The sequence below is a fragment of the Rhinoderma darwinii genome, chromosome 1 (genome assembly GCF_050947455.1).
Source record: "Rhinoderma darwinii isolate aRhiDar2 chromosome 1, aRhiDar2.hap1, whole genome shotgun sequence".
Classification (NCBI taxonomy): Eukaryota; Metazoa; Chordata; class Amphibia; order Anura; family Rhinodermatidae; genus Rhinoderma; species Rhinoderma darwinii.
Window position 1 is genome coordinate 168,413,086 of NC_134687.1, and position 20,698 is coordinate 168,433,783.

The following is a 20,698-nucleotide window of genomic DNA, read 5'->3' on the forward strand; positions in this document are numbered from 1 at the left end:
GTGAATTTGCGCAAATTTTTTTGTAATTTTTACCTAGCTTGCTTAATAATTGTGGCGTAAACTACATCTCCCAACTACATGGGGACCAAACCCATCTTTACTGACACTTTCCCATTTTGCCAAGCGAGCGAGTCATACATTATTTTCCTCAATTTTTTAGCATGTCACAATTTGTGACAAATCCTGGTGTAAACTTCATATAAATGTGGGCTATTATATTGTGCAAGAAAGGTCATTGCGTCTAGAGAATTTTTATTTTTTTACCACTTTGTAGTTGGCATAAAAAAATTGCTAAGGAAATGATAGATAGATAGATAGACAGATAGGAGAGTATCATGCCCCCCCCCCCACTTCCCATTGCCTTGCACATACCTGTCCTCAGCATCATGGTCCACACTGCTCTCCTCTTTCCATGACATTTGGCGGCCGCACTTTCCGCCGATGCTCCATGCTGGCTCATAGTGCAAAATTCCCGGCTGTCCATTTTATAAAAGCCCTTCCCCCTCTTGACTCATTGCTAGAGCAATTTGGTTCCCTAGTATTCCTCAGTGTCTCTATTGTGTCTCTGCTATCTCGTTTTTGGATTTTTGTGTATTGACCATTGCTTGTTTCTTGACCATACGTGTCTGCAGCCTGCCGCCATCATTTGCTACATTACCGTGACAAACCTCTGTCGCCTTTCCTGACGATTTACTACAGTACACGTAACAAACCTCTGTAGTCTGCCCTGAATTTCTGCTTACCAAGCCACTCTGCACCTGTTACATCAGCCAGGAGACTAATTTGGGGGTAGCGACCTGGGGTTCCCCTGCAGCGTAGTCCACTATTCTGTACAGGAGTTAAAGGGTGAAGACCACTCCCTGGAGTAGCACACAGTCAAATCCCTTGGTGACAAGGTGGGTTCACACTGCTCCCTGCTGGCCCAGTAACAGTTTTTATTCCACGGGCTCCATGACATAGATAGATAGATAGATAGATAGATAGATAGATAGATAGATAGATAGATAGATAGATAGATAGATAGATAGATAGATAGATAGATAGATAGATAGATTATTAATAATCTAGTATCAATCACTGCTGTGGATGAGAATCGTCCGTCACGGTTGGAGGGGATGTAGGGACTGTCTTCTTGGAGTACCACTGAGTCACTGTGGTGAAGGACCTGTGGCCGGAAGTGACAATACAGCGTGATCTCGCGATTGAAGCTGAGATCACGCTGGGCTGTGAAGAGGAGACCTGTATGATGCTAATTGGACAGCGCCATACAGTTGTCCTTACACCGCCCAGAGTGAAAATACAATATAACCTCCTATTTGGCTATTAGAGCCAAATTAGTATATGTATAAAAATGAACACAACTTTTCAAATAATAAACATTTTTTTAAAACAAATCACACTGTAGTTATCAGCAGCAAAGCGCCTATTAGATTAGTTAGGAGATAGGGAATTAATAAACTGGTGACAGAGACTATTTAACACATGTTTTTATTTCCCTATCTATATTCTCCAGTTTTACTTTCGCATGACCCCCACAGAGATAAGTAACCACAGAATGAATGCTCTGCTAAGTGACCTACATGAAAATCTCAAAATATGATCCATTATGTATCACAGTGACAGTTTACTTGTGACATCAAATTGACATTACTATATTCATTACTCATCACTTCTCACAGCAGGTAGTCATGCAGGTAAACAAAGCACTTTATGTTCTGCATATTGTTGTATTCTAAAGGTCACTTTCTTTTTTTGTTTTTCTCTGCATCAAAATATGATGCTGAGAAAAGACACTCACTATTATGTACAATAAATTAAGATTATATCACTGAAGAAAGTCACTAGATTATGGTTTGTTAATAGTAAAATTATTTCTGTTGTATCATATTAAAAAAAAATCATATTCTATAGATATTGGATAGTTTCATGTTTTGCTTTTAAATATAAACTTATAATTTTTTTCTAAAATACACTCCTAAGAAAACATATTTACCCCATCCCAAGATTTGTTCTTTTTCATATCTATTACACCTAAACAACCTGGAAAAAAATAAAATACACATTTTTTAAAATGATTTCTTTAGATCAAGGAATAAAAATGTTTCCAACATCTACAGTATATCATCCATGTGAAAAGCTTATTACCTAGTTGGTCCACCTTTAGCAGTAACAACTGCAACCAAATGCTACCAATTAGTGAAAAGCGAATAGCTTGTAAACACACCGCATTTCCCCAAAATCTCTGTGAAACAATTGGCAGCCATTTTTCAGATTAGAAAGAGAAAGAGGGGAGAAGAGGAGATAAAGAAAAAAATATCATACTCACCTGGTCTCCCTGCCGACTTTCTGAGATGACGTAATTTTTTATCCCATGTGACTGCTGCTGCAACGCGTCCCTGGTGGCCTCCTGAGATGCCGTCATTTTGTCCCATGTGACCGCTTCTGTCAATAACAGGCTGCAGCAGTCACATGGGACAAAACTAAGTACCGATTCGGGCACTTCAAACCCAGAAGTTTCAGAAGATGTTTAGAGGCTAAGTTATACAGCCATGGCAGGCCTGGGGGCCTTTGTTTGCCATGGCAACCCCTCCCACAATTGCATCTCGGGGCACCAATGAGGTGACAATGGGAGCCCCTTCCCTCTGTCAAACACCTTAAATGCTGTAGTCACTATTAACCGTGGCATCTAAGGGATTAAATTGCTAGGATCGGCAGTTGCAGCAGGAGCCCGCCTGTGTTGCTGTTGCCACTGATCTCACGGGTGCACAAATATCTCCCGCAACACCTCCATAATGAAAATGTATGTCATGGTGTGGTAATTAGCACCCGACTGTAACACACATATTTGTCATAGGTCATTAAGGGGTTAAATCATTATGTTTTTGAACAACGCTATTATGCTTGAGCTGTAGATTACTGACTAGTTAGTGTACATTCTCCTTGAGGATTTTCTGATAAAAGGCAGAATTCATTGTTCCATCAATTATGGCAAGTTGACTGGGACCTAAAACAGCATAGAACACCTTTATTATCACACTAACACCACCATGTTTGACAGTTAGTATGATGTTGTTATTATTGTGGAATGCTATGTTAGCTCTATGTTAGATATAAGGGGCCCATGTTTTCCAAAAAGTTCGATTTTGACTCATCAGTCCACAGAACATTATCCCAAAAGGTATGGAGGAATCATCAATACTTTGTTATTTTTTGGGGCAAATAGGTATTTCTGGTCATATATACCTATACATTATACATACAAATGAGCCAAATGCTGGTGATACTTTGTTTGAAACTGACTGAAATCCTAAATGCCTAGTAAACTATTCACAATGTAAGTAATCATATTGATAAAAAATTTTTAGTGGGGGATAAGAAAAGTGGTGGTAGGTGGAATAAAAAAGGTGGGAAAAGGTTTGAACGGTTTATAAGGGAAACACAATTAGGTAGGTACAACCTGTATCTAAAAGAGCATATAACTACAGAAAAAAATAAAAATTATATAGGTGGAAATTACAATCAACGTAGTTGAAAATTCCTGAAGTTTGGCCAGTGTTGTCATGTTGAGAAATATTGAATGTAATTAAAGTGAAAGTTATGAGCTCAAAATTAATATGTCAGTATCTATAGTTTGATGCTTTCCCTCTATTTAATTTTTCACTGTTTGTTGCTTGGTTGTTTTATAGATCAGCTCCATGAGGGCAAGAGCTGTGTTCTGTGACTGCAGCTTAGCTACTGTGCCTACAGGGAGTGTGAGGGAGTCTTAAACACACCTCCTGTCTCACCATTGGTTTAGGCTGCTCCTCTCTTCCTCCTCACTGCAGCTCTTCCTCCTCAGATTGGCTGCTGTGTATAAACACAAGTCTATCACAGGCTCACCAGGAAGTCAATGTGCAGACAGCTGATTTCTATTACAACATGAACAGAACGATAATAAAGTATAGATTAGTAAACCACCAGTGACAAAAAGAAGATTATAAGGTAATTTTCGCACGTTATACTGAGCCGAATGAGCCTTAGTACAAGGAAGCCTAGAGAGTGAAGCACATATTATAAATTAAACTACAGTCTACAGACAGTTCTGTATTGCACAGTCACAAAATAAAAAAAAATCAAACAATTTATTCTTCTTGTTTCCCTTTAGATATCAATTGATTATTATTTAAATTTCCTGCATAAGAACAAGTATTTATCAAGAAAATGTGCAATGAACCTTACACAATAGAACAATAAGAGCAAAGATTCTATTCTGCAGGTGTATCTCTGAGCAATACAATTTTTTTATCAAGTCTGTCTCAAATTGCTAAGCAAACTAATCCTGTAAAATGCTCCTATATGAAGAGTCAGTAGGTGTATTTTAGACTTATATCTTAGGGTCTGTTTACATATTGTTTTTGGCATATATATATGGCATATACAACTATATATATATATATATATATATATATATATATATATATATATGATGCATTCGGAAAGTCTTTAGACCCTTTACATTTTTTCACATGTTGTAATGTTGAGGTCTTGTGGTAAAATAAAAAAAATTCAAGTTTTTTTCCCCATCAGTCTGCACTCAATACCCCATAATGACAACAGAAAGTGAAAACAGAAGGTTAGTAATCTTTGCTAATTTATTGAAAAGGAAAAACTAATATACTGCATTCATACAAGTATTCAGACCCTTTACTCGGTACTTAGTTGAAACACCTTTCGCAGCAATAACAGCCTCTAGTCTTCTTGGGTATGATGCCACAAGGTTTACACACCTGGATTTGGGGATTTTCTGCCATTCTTCTCTGCAGATCCTCTCAGGCTCTGTCAAGTTGGATGGGGCCTGTCGGTGGACAGCCATTTTCAGGTCTCTCCAGAGATGTTCGATTGGGTTCAACTTAGGGCTCTGGCTGGGCCACTCAAGGACATTTATGAAGTTGTTCCTAAGTCACTCCTATTTTGTCTTGGCTGCATGCATAAGGTCATTGTCTTGTTGGAAGGTGAACCTTCAGTCCGGTCTGGGGTCCAGAGCACACTGGATCATGCTTTCATTAAGATTATCTCTGTTCTTTGCTCTATTCACCTTTCCCTCAATTCTGACCAGTCCAAGCTGCTGAAAAACACCATCACAGCGTTATGCTGCCACCACCATGCTTCACTGTAGGGATGGTATTGGGCAGGTGATGAGCAGTGCCTGATTTCCTCCAGACAGTGGCAGATTAAGTAGTCCATATGAACTGGGCTGTTACAAACTTGGGCCCCCCTTCTCTACCACCGCCCTGCCACGCCGTATCTATTGTTAACACTACCTTTTTGTGTAAGCATTAACAGTTGGGTGTTACAATTCCCCTTTTCAAAGGGCTGTGTCCCTACATACTGACAGTCTTCAACCATCACTGACAGTATCACATTGTTTAAGAACACATCCTCCTGACAAGGGGAATACTAACACCCATTTTTCTATCAATCCTGGACTGCACAAAGACTTTTTGTGAAATACAAGGATTTCCTATAATAAACATGACAGGAGAGTCTCACAGGTGACGTCTTTTCAGATTCTAGTAGTTTTTTTTCCTCCTTTCTGCTTCATCCGGTCCAGACTTCATGACGACTTTTCCCGGCCATGACCCATTTTTGTAGAATTTGCCCAATCAGATGTCTTCGGCTCCTCACTTTTCCAACATTTCCACACCGATAAACGAAGATAAAATTCTCATGGTGCCACACACTGCACCCCTAAATATAATTGTGTCAAACACGGTATAGTAAAGCACCACATACACAGTGCCCCAAGTAGATAGCGGCACACACAGCCGCCTGTATGTAGCACCACACACAGCCCCCTGTAGATAGCGCCACACAAAGCCCCCATGTGTATAGCGCCACACAGACCCCTTATAGATAGTGCCTCAAAGACCCCTATAGCTAGTGCCCTACACACCCCCTGAAGATAGCACCATTCAAACCCCCCTGTAGATAGTACCACAGAGCCCCCTGTAGATAGCGCCACACCCCTGTAAATAGCCCCACACCCCCCCTGTAGATAGCATCATACACAGCTCCCCTGTAGATAGCGCCACACAGACACTCTATAGATAGTGCCTCAAAGACCCCTGTAGATGGTGCCATTCAAACCCCCTGTAGATAGTGCCATGCAGCCCCCTGTAGATAGTGCCACACAGCCCCCTGTAGATAGTGCCACACAGACCCCCCTGTAGATAGTGCCACCACTCCTGTAGCTAGCACCCCCCCCCTTGTAGATAGCGCCAAACAGCCCCCCTGTAGATAGCACCACACAGCCCCCCTGTATATAGCCCCACCCCCTTGTTCATAGTGCCACACAGACCCCTGTAGAAAGTGCCACACAGCCCCCTGTAGCTACGGCACCAAGCCCCCCAGTGGAATACGCCACCTCCCTGTAATTAATGCCACACTTACCTGTCCCCATTCAAGTGCCGTCCTCTTCTCCGACGATGCAGGCGTGATATCTTCTGACCAGGTCACATCCAGCAGAACGACGCATGCAGCGCGATGACGTCAACGCGCTGCCCGCATAAAAAAAGGCCGAGTGGCGGTGAAGGGAAGCGACGCTTTCCTGGCCAGCGATGTCAATTGTATCCGCATCCTTTGGACGTGGATACAATTCAGTCCAGTGGCCTTCAGTTTTGTTGCGGCACAAACGTGACAAAACTGTCATAATGGACCTATGGGGATCCGCCACTGCCAGACATGATGCTTAGAATTGAGGCCAAAAAGTTACATTTTGGTTTTGTCAGACCACAAACTCTTTTTTCTCCTTGTCTGAGAATCCTTTAGGTGCTTTTTTGCAAACTCCTGGCGGGTTTTCATGTATTTGCTACTGAGGAGAGGCTTCTTTCTGGCCATAAAGCCCAGATTGGTGGAGTGCTGCAGAGATGGTTGACGTTCTGGAAATTTCTCCCATCTGTACACAGGATCTTGGTTCTTGGTCACCTCTCTCACCAAGGCCCTTCTCTCCTGATAACTTAGTTTGGTTGGCGGCCAGCTCTAGGCAGAGTCCAAGTTGTTTCAAAGTTGTTCTATTTAAGAATTACTGAGGCCACTGTGCTCTTGGGAACTTTCAGTCAAGCAGAAATGTTTTTGTACCCTTCTCCATATCTGTGTCTACACGCAATTTTGTCTCTGAGCTCTACAGGCAGTTATCTCCGACCCCATGGCTGTGGCCCCATGCACACGACCGTAAAATCACCCGTAATTATGGACCGTAATTACAGTCCGTAATTACGGGCCAATTCATTTCTATGGCCGATGGACGCCTTCCCGTATGTCTACGGGAGGGTTTCCGTGCTGTAGAAACTTGCCGAAAAAAACAGGACCTTAGTTTTTGCTCTGATATGCATTGTCATCTGTGAGACCTTATATAGATAGGGGTGTGTTTTTCCAAGTAATGTCCAATCAAATGTATTTACCACAGGTGGACTCCAATCAAGGTGTAGAAACATTTCAAAGATGATCTAGAGAAATGGGAGGCCCCCAGAGTTAAATTTCAAGTGTCATAGCAAAGGGTCGGAAAACTTATGTCCATTCGAAATTTGAGTTTTTAATTTCTTAAAAATTTGCTCTATTTTTCTGTGTGTCCCTGTGTGTGTTTGTGTGTGTATAAGTTCCAGTATGTGTGTATGTGTGTCTTTGTGTGTGTGTATTTGTGTGTCTAAGTGCATATAAATGTATCGGTATGTGTATATATTTCTGTGCGTGAATCTACTACATTATCTGTAGGGAAGTACCCATGTACCTGTACGAGGTACCAGTACAGAGACCCCCAAACCAGACTGCATCCTGGACTACAATAGGTACATGGGAGGGGGCGGACTTGTCAGATCATGTCCTGAAGCCCTACAGCGCCATGCGGTGTGGTATAAGAAGCTGGCCGTGCACATCATACAGATGGCATTGTACAATGCGTACGTGCTACGTCGATGTACAGGCCAGAGGGGAACTTTCCTGGAATTTCAAGAGGTGATTATCAAGAACCTAATCTTTAGGGACCAAGAAGGGGGGGGGGTCACCCAGTAATTCTGGAAGCGAGGCCACACGCATTGTACCAGGGAAACACTTTCCAGAAGAAGTTCCCCAAACTGGCAAGAAGGGAAACAGTCAAAAGAGGTGCAAAGTCTGCTATAAGAGGGGGATAAGGGAGGACACAATATATCAATGTGACACGTGTCCCGAAAAACTAAAGCTCTGTATAAAAGAGTGTTTTAAAATTTATCATACATCCCTTGGTTTATAATTGACCCCAATTTTACTTACCCTGATACACTCCGCACAGCTTATCCCCCTTGGCTTTCCCCTCTGGGCCCTGCTGTGTGCCCAGGCAGCTGATAACAGCCACATGTAGGGTATTGTCGTACCCAGGAGAACCCACATTACAGTTTATGGGGTGTATGTCTCCGGACAAAATGCTCACTACACCTCTAGATGAATGCCTTAAGGGTGTAGTTTTTAAAACGGGGTCACTTATTGCGAATTTTAACTGTACTGGTACCTCAGGGGCTTCTGCATACATGACTTCGCACCAGAAAATCCCCAGTAGGCCAAATGGTGGTCCTTTCCTTCTGAGCCCACCCATGGGCCCAAACCGCAGTTTATCACCACAAATGGGGTATTGCAGCACTCAGAACAAATTGCGCAACAGAATGGGGTATTTTGTTTCTTGTGAAAATAAGACATTTTCAGCCAAAACTACATATTATTGGAAAAAATTAATTTTGTTTTAATTCCCAGCCCAATTCAAATAAGTTCTGTGAAAAAACTATGGGGTCTAAATGGTCAAATTACCCATAAATGAATTCCTTGAGGGGTGTAGTTTCCAAAATGGGGTCACTTCTGCTGGGTTTCCATTGCTTTGATACCTCTGGGGCTCTGCAAATGCGACATGGCACCCGAAAACCAAACCTGCAAAATCTGCGCTCCTTCCCTTCTGAGGCCTCCCATGGGCCCAAACGGCAGTTTATCACCACAAATGGGGTATTGCTGCACACAGGAGAAATTGGGCAACAAAATTGGGTATTTTGTTGCCTGTGAAAATAAGAAATTTTGAAAAAAAATGACATCGTATTGGAAAAAATGAAATTTCTTTCATTTCACAGCCCAATTCAAATAGGTGCTGTGAAAAAAACTGTGCTGTCAAAATTGTAACAACAACCATATTTGAATTCCTTGAGGGGTGTCGTTTCCAAAATGGGGTCACTTATGGTGGGTTTCCACTGCTTTGATACCTCTGGGGCTCTGCAAATGCGACATGGCACCCGAAAACCAATCCAGCTAATCTGGACTCCAACAAACACATAGCGCTCCTTTCCTTCAGAGCCCTCCCATGGGCCCAAACGGCAGTTTATCACTACAAATGGGGTATTGCCGCACTAAGGACAAATTGGGCAACAAAATGGGGTATTTTGTTCCCTGTTAAAATAAGACATTTTGATCACAAATGACATTTTATTGGAAAAAATGACAGTTTTTTAATTTTACAGCCCAATTCAAATAGGTGCTGTGAAAAAACTGTGTGGTCAAAATGGTAACAACAATCATAAATGAATTCCTTGAGGGGTGTAGTTTCCAAAATGAGGTCACTATTGGGGGATTCCTACTGTTTTGGCACCTCAACACCTCTTCAAACCTGGCATGCTGCCTAAATTATATTCTAATAAAAAAGAGGCCTCAAAATGCACTAGGTGCTTCTTTGCTTCTAGGGCTTGTGTTTTAGTCCACGAGCGCAGTAGGGCCACATGTGGGACATTTCTAAAAACTGCAGAATCTGGACAATACATATTTAGTAGTGTTTCTCTGGTAAAACCTTCTGTGTTACATAAAAAAATTGAATAAAATTGAAATTCAGCAAGAAAAATGAAATTTGCAAATTTCACCTCCAATTTGCTTTAATTCCTGTGAAATGCTTGAAGGGTTAAAAGACTTTCTAAATGCTGTTTTGAATACTTTGAGGAGTCTAGTTTTTAAAATGGGGTGTTTTATCAGGGTTTATAATACATAGGCCCCTCAAAGCCACTTCAGAACTGAAGAGGTACCTTAAAAAAAAGGCTTTTGAAATTTTCTTAAAAATATGAGAAATTGCTGTTTATGTTCTAAGCCTTGTAACGTCCAAGAAAAATAAAAGAATGTTCAAAAAACGATGCCAATCTAAAGTAGACATATGGGAAATGTGAACTAGTAACTATTTTGGGTGGTATAACCGTCTGTTTTACAAGCAGATGCATTCAAATTCTGAAAAATTCTATTTTTTCAAAATGTTCTCTAAATTTTTCAATTTTTCACCAATAAACACTGAATATATCGACCAAATTTTACCACCAACATGAAGCCCAATGTGTCACGAGAAAACAATCTCAGAATCGCTTGGATAGGTTTAAGCATTCCGACGTTATTACCACATAAAGTGAAATATGTTAGATTTGAAAAATGGGCTCTGAGCCTTAAGGCCAAAACTAGGCTGCATCCTTAAGGGGTTAAAGGGTGTAATTGCACTAAGAAAATGCAGACAAAAAGAACAAATTTGTTGGAAGACTACATATTAGCTAAAAGACAAAGGAAAACAGAAGCTCAGATAATAGTATGAGCAACTATGAGTGCAGAGGAACGCCAGGAAAAACGAGAAACCAATTCCAAAAACAAGACGTTAAGAAGGCAAAACCCTGAAGTAAGACAAGCCTGTAATGAACGTCGTCGTTTTCAAGGAGCACAATTATAAATACTTATCATTCCTTTTGCTAGCAAACCTGTGTAAAGGGTTTGTATATTAGTATGCATATATATATATATATATATATATATATATATATATATATATATATATATATAGGTATGTTTATCAAAACTGGTGCAAAGGAAAAGTGGAGGAGCTGCCTTTAGCAACCAATCAGATTGCTTCCTTCATTTTCAAAAGAGCCTCCGTAAAATGAGAGTCTGAGTCTGATTAGTTGCTATGGACAACTATTCCACTTTTCCTTTGTGCCAGTTTTAATAAATCTCCCCTATAGTCTACCACTGAACACATGTGCTAGTTATATAAGGCTGTAGGCCTGTGCAGTTGCATATGTCTGCCATTTACCCACAGAAAAATATAAAATCCCATAAAGATAAACATTGATTATGGTTTAGATTTTTAGGTAACTACATAAGAACAAGTATTTATCAAGAAAATGAGCATTACAACTTACAAACCAGAACAATGAGAGCAAAGATTTAATGCTGCATACCTGAGCAATAAGCCTTTAATCAAGTCTATATCCAACGGCCAGGGTCGCACCGTCCATGAGGTAAGATGAGCATCTCGCCTCAGGCTGCGGCCTGCTGCCTCTTTGAAGGGGCGGTGGCGCACTGAAACCAGCTGCCGACAAGTCCTTCTGCATTATAATTGTACCTGCGTCTTTAGGACGCAGATACACTTACATGCATAAGTGCCCCACTATTCTTGCATCGTTGAATGACACAGCAAGTCAGCCTTTTAACAACGTAAGTTGCCCAATAATGTCATTGCGCCGCTTGCATCGTTCAGCCCCAACAGACCTGCTGAGAAAAGAACAGGCCTGCATTGCAAGAGGACGGCATTGGAACGTGTGTAGGTGAGTATGTAAAGTGTTTTTTTTCTGTTAAAAGGGTGAGGGGCTATATGTAGAGCTATTATAACAAGGGACACTGTCTATAGTACTTATATTCAGGCGCAAAGTATATGGTACTATCATAATAAGGGACACATTGTACATTACTATTATATTCAGGTGCACAGTGTATGGTGCTATTATATTCAGGGGCACAGTGTATGGTACTATTATATTCAGGAGCACAGTGTATAGTACTATTATATTCAGGAGCACAGTGTATAGTACTATTATAGTCAGGGGCACAGTGTATAGTACTATAATGTTCCGGAGCACAGTATATAATACTATTATATTCAGGAGCACCGTGTACATAGTTACATAGTTACATAGTTAGTACGGCTGAAAAAGACACATGTCCATCAAGTTCAACCAAAAAAAAGGGAAGGAAAAATTTCTACACATAGGAGCTAATACTTTTTTGTTCTAGGAAATTATCTAACCCTTTTTTAAAGCCATCTACTGTCCCTGCTGTGACCAGCTCCTGCGGTAGGCTATTCCATAGATTCACAGTTCTCACGGTAAAGAAGGCTTGTCGCCTCTGCAGGTTGAACCTTTTTTTCTCCAGACGGAGGGAGTGCCCCCTTGTTTTTTGAGGGGGTTTTACAAGGAACAGGATTTCACCATATTTTTTGTATGTGCCATTTATATATTTATATAAGTTAATCATGTCCCCCCTTAGTCGTCTTTTTTCAAGGCTAAATAGGTTTAATTCTTTTAATCTTTCCTCATAACTTAAATTCTCCATGCCCCTAATTAGCTTCGTTGCTCTTCTTTGTATTTTTTCCAACTCCAGGGCATCCTTTCTATGAACTGGAGCCCAGAACTGGACTGCATATTCTAGATGAGGCCTCACTAATGCTTTGTAAAGTGGCAATATTACATCCCTGTCCCGTGAGTCCATGCCTCTTTTAATACACGACAATATCCTGCTGGCCTTTTTAGCAGCTGATTGACAGTGCATGCTGTTATTTAGTTTATGATTTACAAGTACACCCAGATCCTTCTCAACAAGTGAATCCACCAGTGTTGCTCCCCCTAGGACATATGATGCATGCAGGTTGTTGGTACCCAGATGCATAAATTTACATTTATCTACATTAAACTTCATCTGCCAAGTGGACGCCCAAACACTTAGTTTGTTTAAATCTGCCTGCAATTCATGAACATCTTCCATAGACTGAACTATATTACATAGCTTGGAGTCATCTGCAAAAATAGAAATAGTGCTATTAATCCCATCCTCTATATCATTAATAAATAAGTTGAATAATAGTGGTCCCAGCACTGAACCCTGGGGTACACCACTTATTACCGGGGACCATTCAGAGTAGGAATCATTGACCACAACTCTCTGGATACGGTCCTTGAGCCAATTCTCAATCCAATTACAAACTATTTTCTAAACCTATAGTCCTTAATTTACCCATTAGGCGTCTATGGGGGACAGTGTCAAATGCCTTTGCAAAGTCCAAAAACACTAAATCCACAGCGGCCCCTCTGTCTAGGCTTCTGCTTACCTCTTCATAAAAACAGATTAGGTTAGTTTGACAACTTCTGTCCTTCGTAAAACCGTGCTGGCTGTCACTTATAATACTATTTTTTGTCACATAATCCTGTATATAGTCCCTCAATAGCCCCTCAAACATTTTCCCCACAATGGATGTTAAGCTTACTGGTCTATAATTACCCGGCGAAGACCTAGAGCCCTTTTTGAAAATAGGCACCACATTTGCGCTGCGCCAGTCCCTTGGCACTATACCAGTCACTAGAGAATCTCTAAATAAGATTATTTAAGAATTCTAGGGTGTAACCCATCTGGTCCCGGGGCCTTGTGCACATTTATTTAATTTAATTTAGCTTGGACCATATCTACATTCATCCAATTCAGTATATCAACTGATATATTAACAGCACTGGCACCGGCTACATCAGCTGCTCTTTCTTCTGTTGTATATACAGAGCTAAAGAACCCATTTAGTAACTCTGCCTTCTCTTGATCCCCTGTGACCAACTCCCCATTACCACTATCTAGGGGTCCTACATGTTCAGACCTTGGCTTTTTAGCATTTATATACTTGAAGAATTTTTTGGGATTTGTTTTACTATCCTTGGCCACCTGCCTTTCATTTTGTATTTTTGCTAATTTTATTACCTTTTTACAGATTTTATTAAGCTCTTTATATTTTACAAAGGCTGCAGATGTACCCTCAGATTTGTATTTTTTAAATGCCCTTTTTTTGTCATGTATTGCCCCTTTCACAGAAGGTGTAAGCCATGTGGGGTTTAATTTGAGTCATTTATACTTGTTACCTATAGGAATAAATTTTGCACTATAATAACTCAAAAAAAATCTCCCATTTATCATTTGTCCCATTATATGACATTAGTTCTTCCCAGTCTATATCCTGAATTGCAGCCCTCATCCTGGGGAATTTGGATTTCTTAAAATTAAATGTTTTTGCCCTCCCAGCCTGTGTTTGTTTTTTACAGTATAGGTACCAAGGTTTTCACAAACATTGACATTCCCAACAAGATCTTCATTATTAGAAATGACCAGATCCAACAGAGCTTCACCTCTAGTCGGGTCTTCCACAAACTGGCTCATAAAATTTTCCTGCAACAGGTTGAGGAAATGTCTCCCCTTTGCAGTTGAAGCTGAACCATGACACCAATTAATATCCCGGAAATTAAAATCTCCCATTATCACTACAGTACCCGCCTGTGCAGCCCGCTCCATCTGTTTATATAGCTGACTTTCCATCTCCTCAGTTATATTGGGGGGTCTATAGATTACACCAAAAGTTATTTTTTCAGTGTTTACCTCCCTTTCTAGTTCCACCCACAAGGTTTCAACCTCCTCACAGTATTCACCCACTATTGTCTCTTTCACACTCGCCTTCATATAATTTCTCACATACAGACATACACCACCGCCTTTCCTATTTGTCCTTTCCGAAACAGTGTAAAACCCTGTAGATTTACAGCCCAGTCATGTGAAGAGTCCAGCCATGTTTCAGCAACACCAACTATATCTATATTTTCTTCAGTATCACGGTCTCCAGCTCCCCCATTTTGCTTGCTAGACTTCTGGCATTTGTGAACATACACTTTAACTTGCCTGTCAGTTTTTTTTTTTTTTTACTTTTATTTTCAGAAATGTGATTTGACATTATTTGGGCATTTTTATTTACACTGCTGTTTTGTAACAAAAGGATCTCCTTATCTTGTTGTACAGTACTATAATTTTCAGTGACACAGTATATAGTACTATTATATTCAGGAGCACAGTGTATGGTGCTATTATAATCAGGGACACAGTGTATGGTTCTATTAGAATTAGAGGTGCAGTGTATGGAGCTATTCTATTTAGGGGCATGTTGTGTGGCACCATGATAATTTTATCTTAGTTTATAGGGGCAGAATTGTTTGAAAAGTGAGAAGCTGAAGACATCTGAGTGGAAAACTGCAGAAATGGGTCATGGCCGGGAGAAGCCTTCATAGAGGTCTGGCCTGGATGGAGATGTCACCTGTGAGTCCGTTAATGTAAATGTTTATTCTGCCTCTAATTTCTAGTTCTGTAGTCGCTGTATGATCTGCAGCGAGATAATGGGTGGTATGTTTTTTTTTGTGAAGCTGCTAGTGATGTAGAACAGCCATGGGGAAGTCAATCAAGATCTGGGGGGCGCCAGTTCAATCTTCGTCTCAGGCAGCAGAGAAGCTAGAATCGGCCTTGCCAATGGATGGCTAAGCAAGCTGATCATGTGGAGTGCTTCTAAATCAAAAGCCAGTAGGTTTATTTTAGGCAAAGGCCTTAGGTTCTGTTCACATTTTGTTTTGGGCATACATAAATATAGTCTACCACCAAACATATGTGCTAGATGTATACAGCCGAGTGTCTATACAGTTGAAAATGTCTGCCATTGACTCATAGAAACATAGAAGATTGAAAAAGACCACATGGTCGATATACAGTAGTCTGTCCTTATTTCCCTTTTCACTTCCGATAGATACATAATTATCCCAGGCATGTTTAATTTCACTTACTGTTGCTTTTTCAACCACATCTGCTGAAAGTTTGTTCCAAGCATTTCCCTTTCTTTAAGCAAAATAATATTTTCTGACATCGTTTCGGATCTCCACCCCAACTAATTTCAAATGGTGCCCCCTTGTTCTTGTGTTTATTTTCTTATCAAAAACACTTCCTTCCTGAACCTTATTTAAACCTTTAACATATTTGAATGTTTCAATCAAGTCCTACGTTCCATTCTTACCTCAAGGCTATACAATTTAAGTTTATTATGTCTCTCCTGATTGTTTTTAAAGGGGTTATGTGGGGACCGAAAATTATTAGCTGTGTTCTCACTGCAGTATGTGAGTACACTGCTAATATACATTCCGGTCCCTCGTCACATTAATTATGAGATTTGAATAGATTTTTACAGCGTTGCCGGGGGACTGGAAGTCTAGTGGTAAAATCTAACTTCATGATGACACGACTCGTCGTCATGTGACTGGCCCCGCTGTACGCTATGTAATCGCTGTAGCAGTAGTAAAGCGATTACATAGCATACAGCGGGGCTGATCACATGATGACGAGTCGTGTCCTCATGAAGTTAGATTTTGCCACCAGATTCCGGTCCCCCGGCAGAGATGTAAGAATCTTTTAAAATCAATCAGAGCCATCGAGGACCGGAATGTGTATTAGCAGTGTACTCACATACTGCAGTGAGTATACTGCTAATAATTTGCGGTCCCTACATAACCCCTTTAATGCTTAAGACCTTCCACCATATTCGGATTTATACTGGCCAAACGTGCCATAAAGACACCCTTTTTTGCAAATGTTTGGCTATTAAAGTGTATGGGAACGTTGATATATAGGTGGGAAAATGTTCCTGGTGTATACGCCGAATGTGCACCACAGACGTGATGTGATCATAAGATAACTAGTAGGAAAGTAAATGAAAAATCCATAATTACTAAGTACTTTGAACTTAATTGTGGCAGTTTGACCATTGCTTTTAGTCTAAGACATTCCAAATCTAATCATGTGCTTTAATGTTATATATGAAATTAGTAGCACTAAAATTTGTATTATGCAATGCACCTATATACCATTTGAAACATGTAAGGCTATATTCACACCTTTGTTGGGCTATTCCGTTATTCTGGTCTGTCAGAGGAGTTGAACAAGGGAATAATGGAAGCAACGGTTCAGTTGCACAACGGACACCACCAGCGGAAGACGGAATACATTGACTTTAATAGGGTGACCGTCGTTGTCCGGCGCTGTACTGGAGACAAAAGCGCAGCGTGCTGCGCTTTTGTCTCCGGTAATCTCTGGTAAACTCGGTCGGATCTGCAACGGAGGCCCCTAACATAGCCTCCAACACAGATGTAAACGAGGCCTATCAATGTTTAATAAAGTCTTCTCACAGAAGTGATTTGAAACAGAGCACTGTTATTTACTTTCTTAAGAAAGTGAAATGATTTAACTTTGTCAAAATTCTAACTCATTTGAAATTTATTGAGTTCTACATTACCTTTGTCCCAATGGCATTATATACATAACAATGGGATAAAATGTACGCAAACAAAACCATTTGATTTTCACTCATCAAATATTTCCTCAGACGATCAATTGCAGTGTTCTGCTTACCAACCTATGCAAATACATCACCTTGTTTGCAACCTCTTGTAGATTGGAATTGAAGGTTGTACAAGAAGCATTCAAGTCCTGAACATTCAATATTTTATAAATAGTATATATATATATATATGTATATATATATATATTTATATATATATATATATATATATATATACATATATACATATACATATATACATATATATATACAGTGGAGGAAATAAGTATTTGATCCCTTGCTGATTTTGTAAGTTTGCCCACTGTCAAAGACATGAACAGTCTAGAATTTTTAGGCTAGGTTAATTTTACCAGTGAGAGATAGATTATATTTAAAAAAAAACCTGAAAATCACATTGTCAAAATTATATATATTTATTTGCATTGTGCACAGAGAAATAAGTATTTGATCCCTTTGGCAAACAAGACTTAATACTTGGTGGCAAAACCCTTTTTGGCAAGCACAGCAGTCAGACATTTTTTGTAGTTGATGATGAGGTTTGCACACATGTTAGATGGAATTTTGGCCCACTCCTCTTTGCAGATCATCTGTAAATCATTAAGATTTCAAGGCTGTCGCTTGGCAACTCGGATCTTTAGCTCCCTCCATAAGTTTTCGATGGGATTAAGGTCTGGAGACTGGCTAGGCCACTCCATGACCTTAATGTGCTTCTTTTTGAGCCACTCCTTTGTTGCCTTGGCTGTATGTTTCCGGTCATTGTCGTGCTGGAAGACCCAGCCACGAGCCATTTTTAATGTCCTGGTGGAGGGAAGGAGGTTGTCATTCAGGATTTGACGGTACATGGCTCCATCCATTCTCCCATTGATGCGGTGAAGTAGTCCTGTGCCCTTAGCAGAGAAACACCCCCAAAACATAATGTTTCCACCTCCATGCTTGACAGTGGGGAAGGTGTTCTTTGGGTCATAGGCAGCATTTCTCTTCCTCCAAACACGGCGAGTTGAGTTAATGCCAAAGAGCTCAATTTTAGTCTCATCTGACCACAGCACCTTCTCCCAATCACTCTCAGAATCATCCAGATGTTAATTTGCAAACTTCAGACGGGCCTGTACATGTGCCTTCTTGAGCAGGGGGACCTTGCTGGCACTGCAGGATTTTAATCCATTACGGCGTAATGTGTTACCAATGGTTTTCTTGGTGACTGTGGTCCCAGCTGCCTTGAGATCATTAACAAGTTCCCCCCGTGTAGTTTTTAGCTGAGCTCTCACCTTCCTCAGGATAAAGGATACCCCACGAGGTGAGATTTTGAATGGAGCCCCAGATCGATGTCGATTGACAGTCATTTTGTATGTCTTCCATTTTCTTACTATTGCACCAACAGTTGTCTCCTTCTCACCCAGCGTCTTACTTATGGTTTTGTAGCCCATTCCAGCCTTGTGCAGGTCTATGATATTGTCCCTGACATCCTTAGAAAGCTCTTTGGTCTTGCCCATGTTGTAGAGGTTAGAGTCAGACTGATTAATTGAGTCTGTGGACAGGAGTCTTTTATACAGGTGACCATTTAAGACAGCTGTCTTTAATGCATGCACCAAGTTGATTTGGAGCGTGTAACTGGTCTGGAGGAGGCTGAACTCTTAATGGTTGGTAGGGGATCAAATACTTATTTCTCTGTGCACAATGCAAATAAATATATATAATTTTGACAATGTGATCTTGTTTTTTTTTAAATATAATCTATCTCTCACTGGTAAAATTAACCTAGCCTAAAAATTCTAGACTGTTCATGTCTTTGACAGTGGGCAAACTTAAAAAATCAGCAAGGGATCAAATACTTATTTCCTTCACTGTATATATATATATATATATATATATATATATGTATATATATATATGTCACGATGCGGGTGTGGACCCACTGGGCCGTATCGCGTAGCGGGATGGAAGCTGGCCAAACAGGTAAGTACAGAGTTCAATTAGTTCCGCGAGGGTACCTGAGGCAATCGTAGGCAGTAGCGAGGCAGGCACGTCCAGGACCAGGCGGCGGGAAGTCGTCAGGTGAGGCATAGCAGATCAAGCGTAGACTGTAGCACAGCACGGCAATAGCACAGCACGGCACTAGTACTAGGTAGCACGGAAACAGGATACGGGATACAGGAGCAAGGTACACTGGGAAACTGGAAGAAACTGGGAGACCATGAGCACGACAAACGATGGGTAACAAACAATGCTCTGGCAAAGAGCAAGAGGACAGAGCCCTTTTTATAGCCCAGGGCATCCTGGGCTAGATTGCAGACTTCCTGCTAAAATGCGCGCACTGGCCCATTAAGGCCGTGCACACGCGGGCGCGCGCGCCCACTGGAGACACTCAAGGTCCAGAAGTTTGTGCCGGTGCCTCACAGGAGGCCGACGCTGCAGCGAGGTAAGATGTCCATGGCCACGGCCGTCGAGGTTAACGACCGAACGATGGACCGTGGCCATAGATGTTACAGTATCCCCCCTCTTATGCCCCCTCTTCTTGGAACCAGAGCGGGAGAGAAACTTCCTCACGAGGACAGGAGCATCAATGTTCTCCTCTGGCTGCCAAGACCTCTCCTCTGGGACGAACCCCCTCCAATCCACTAAAAAAAATGTCCTTCCTCCCATCTTCTTAGTAGCCAGAATCTCCTTTACTTCGAAAGTCCCTGATGGGCCGCCATGGGCCACTGTGGAGCTAGGAGTCCTGGAGTAGCGGTTCAGGACAACGGGTTTAAGCAAGGAGACGTGAAAGGAGTTAGGAATCCCGTGGGTAGGGGGAAGCCGTAGCTTGTAGAATACCGGTTTGATCTGTAGCAGGATTTCGAAGGGTCCGAGGAACCTAGGAGCAAATTTGCACGACAGCACCTTCATTCGGATATTCCTAGAAGACAACCAGACTTTAGTCCCTGGAAGGAACTGCGAAGGCGCCCCTCTTCTTGTTTCTGCCTTTCTCTTCATGCGGTCCACCGCCAACAGGATAGAAGATCGGGTCTGTTGCCATATCTGTAGAAAGTCCCCGAAGGTAGAATCAGCTGCAAGCACCACCTGGGACATAATAGAAACAGGAAGAGGTATCCGAGGATGTTGGCCGTAGATGATGAAGAATGGAGTGGAAGTGGTCGACTCACTGGTGTGGTTGTTATAAGAGAACTCTGCCCACGGGAGCAACTGCACCCAATCATCATGGCACCTGGAAACAAAGTGACGTAGACAGTTCTCCATAATCTGGTTAACTCTCTCGACTTGCCCATTGGACTGGGGATTAGAGATGAGCGAACCGGGACAACCGAACCCAGTTTCGGTCCGAACATCAGGAAAAGTTCGGTTCGCAGCGAATCTGAACTTCACCGGGTTCGGCCAAACCCGTTTTGACCGAACCTGGTCAAAAATATTATACAAATCGGCAGCCACTTGTCTCTATCAATC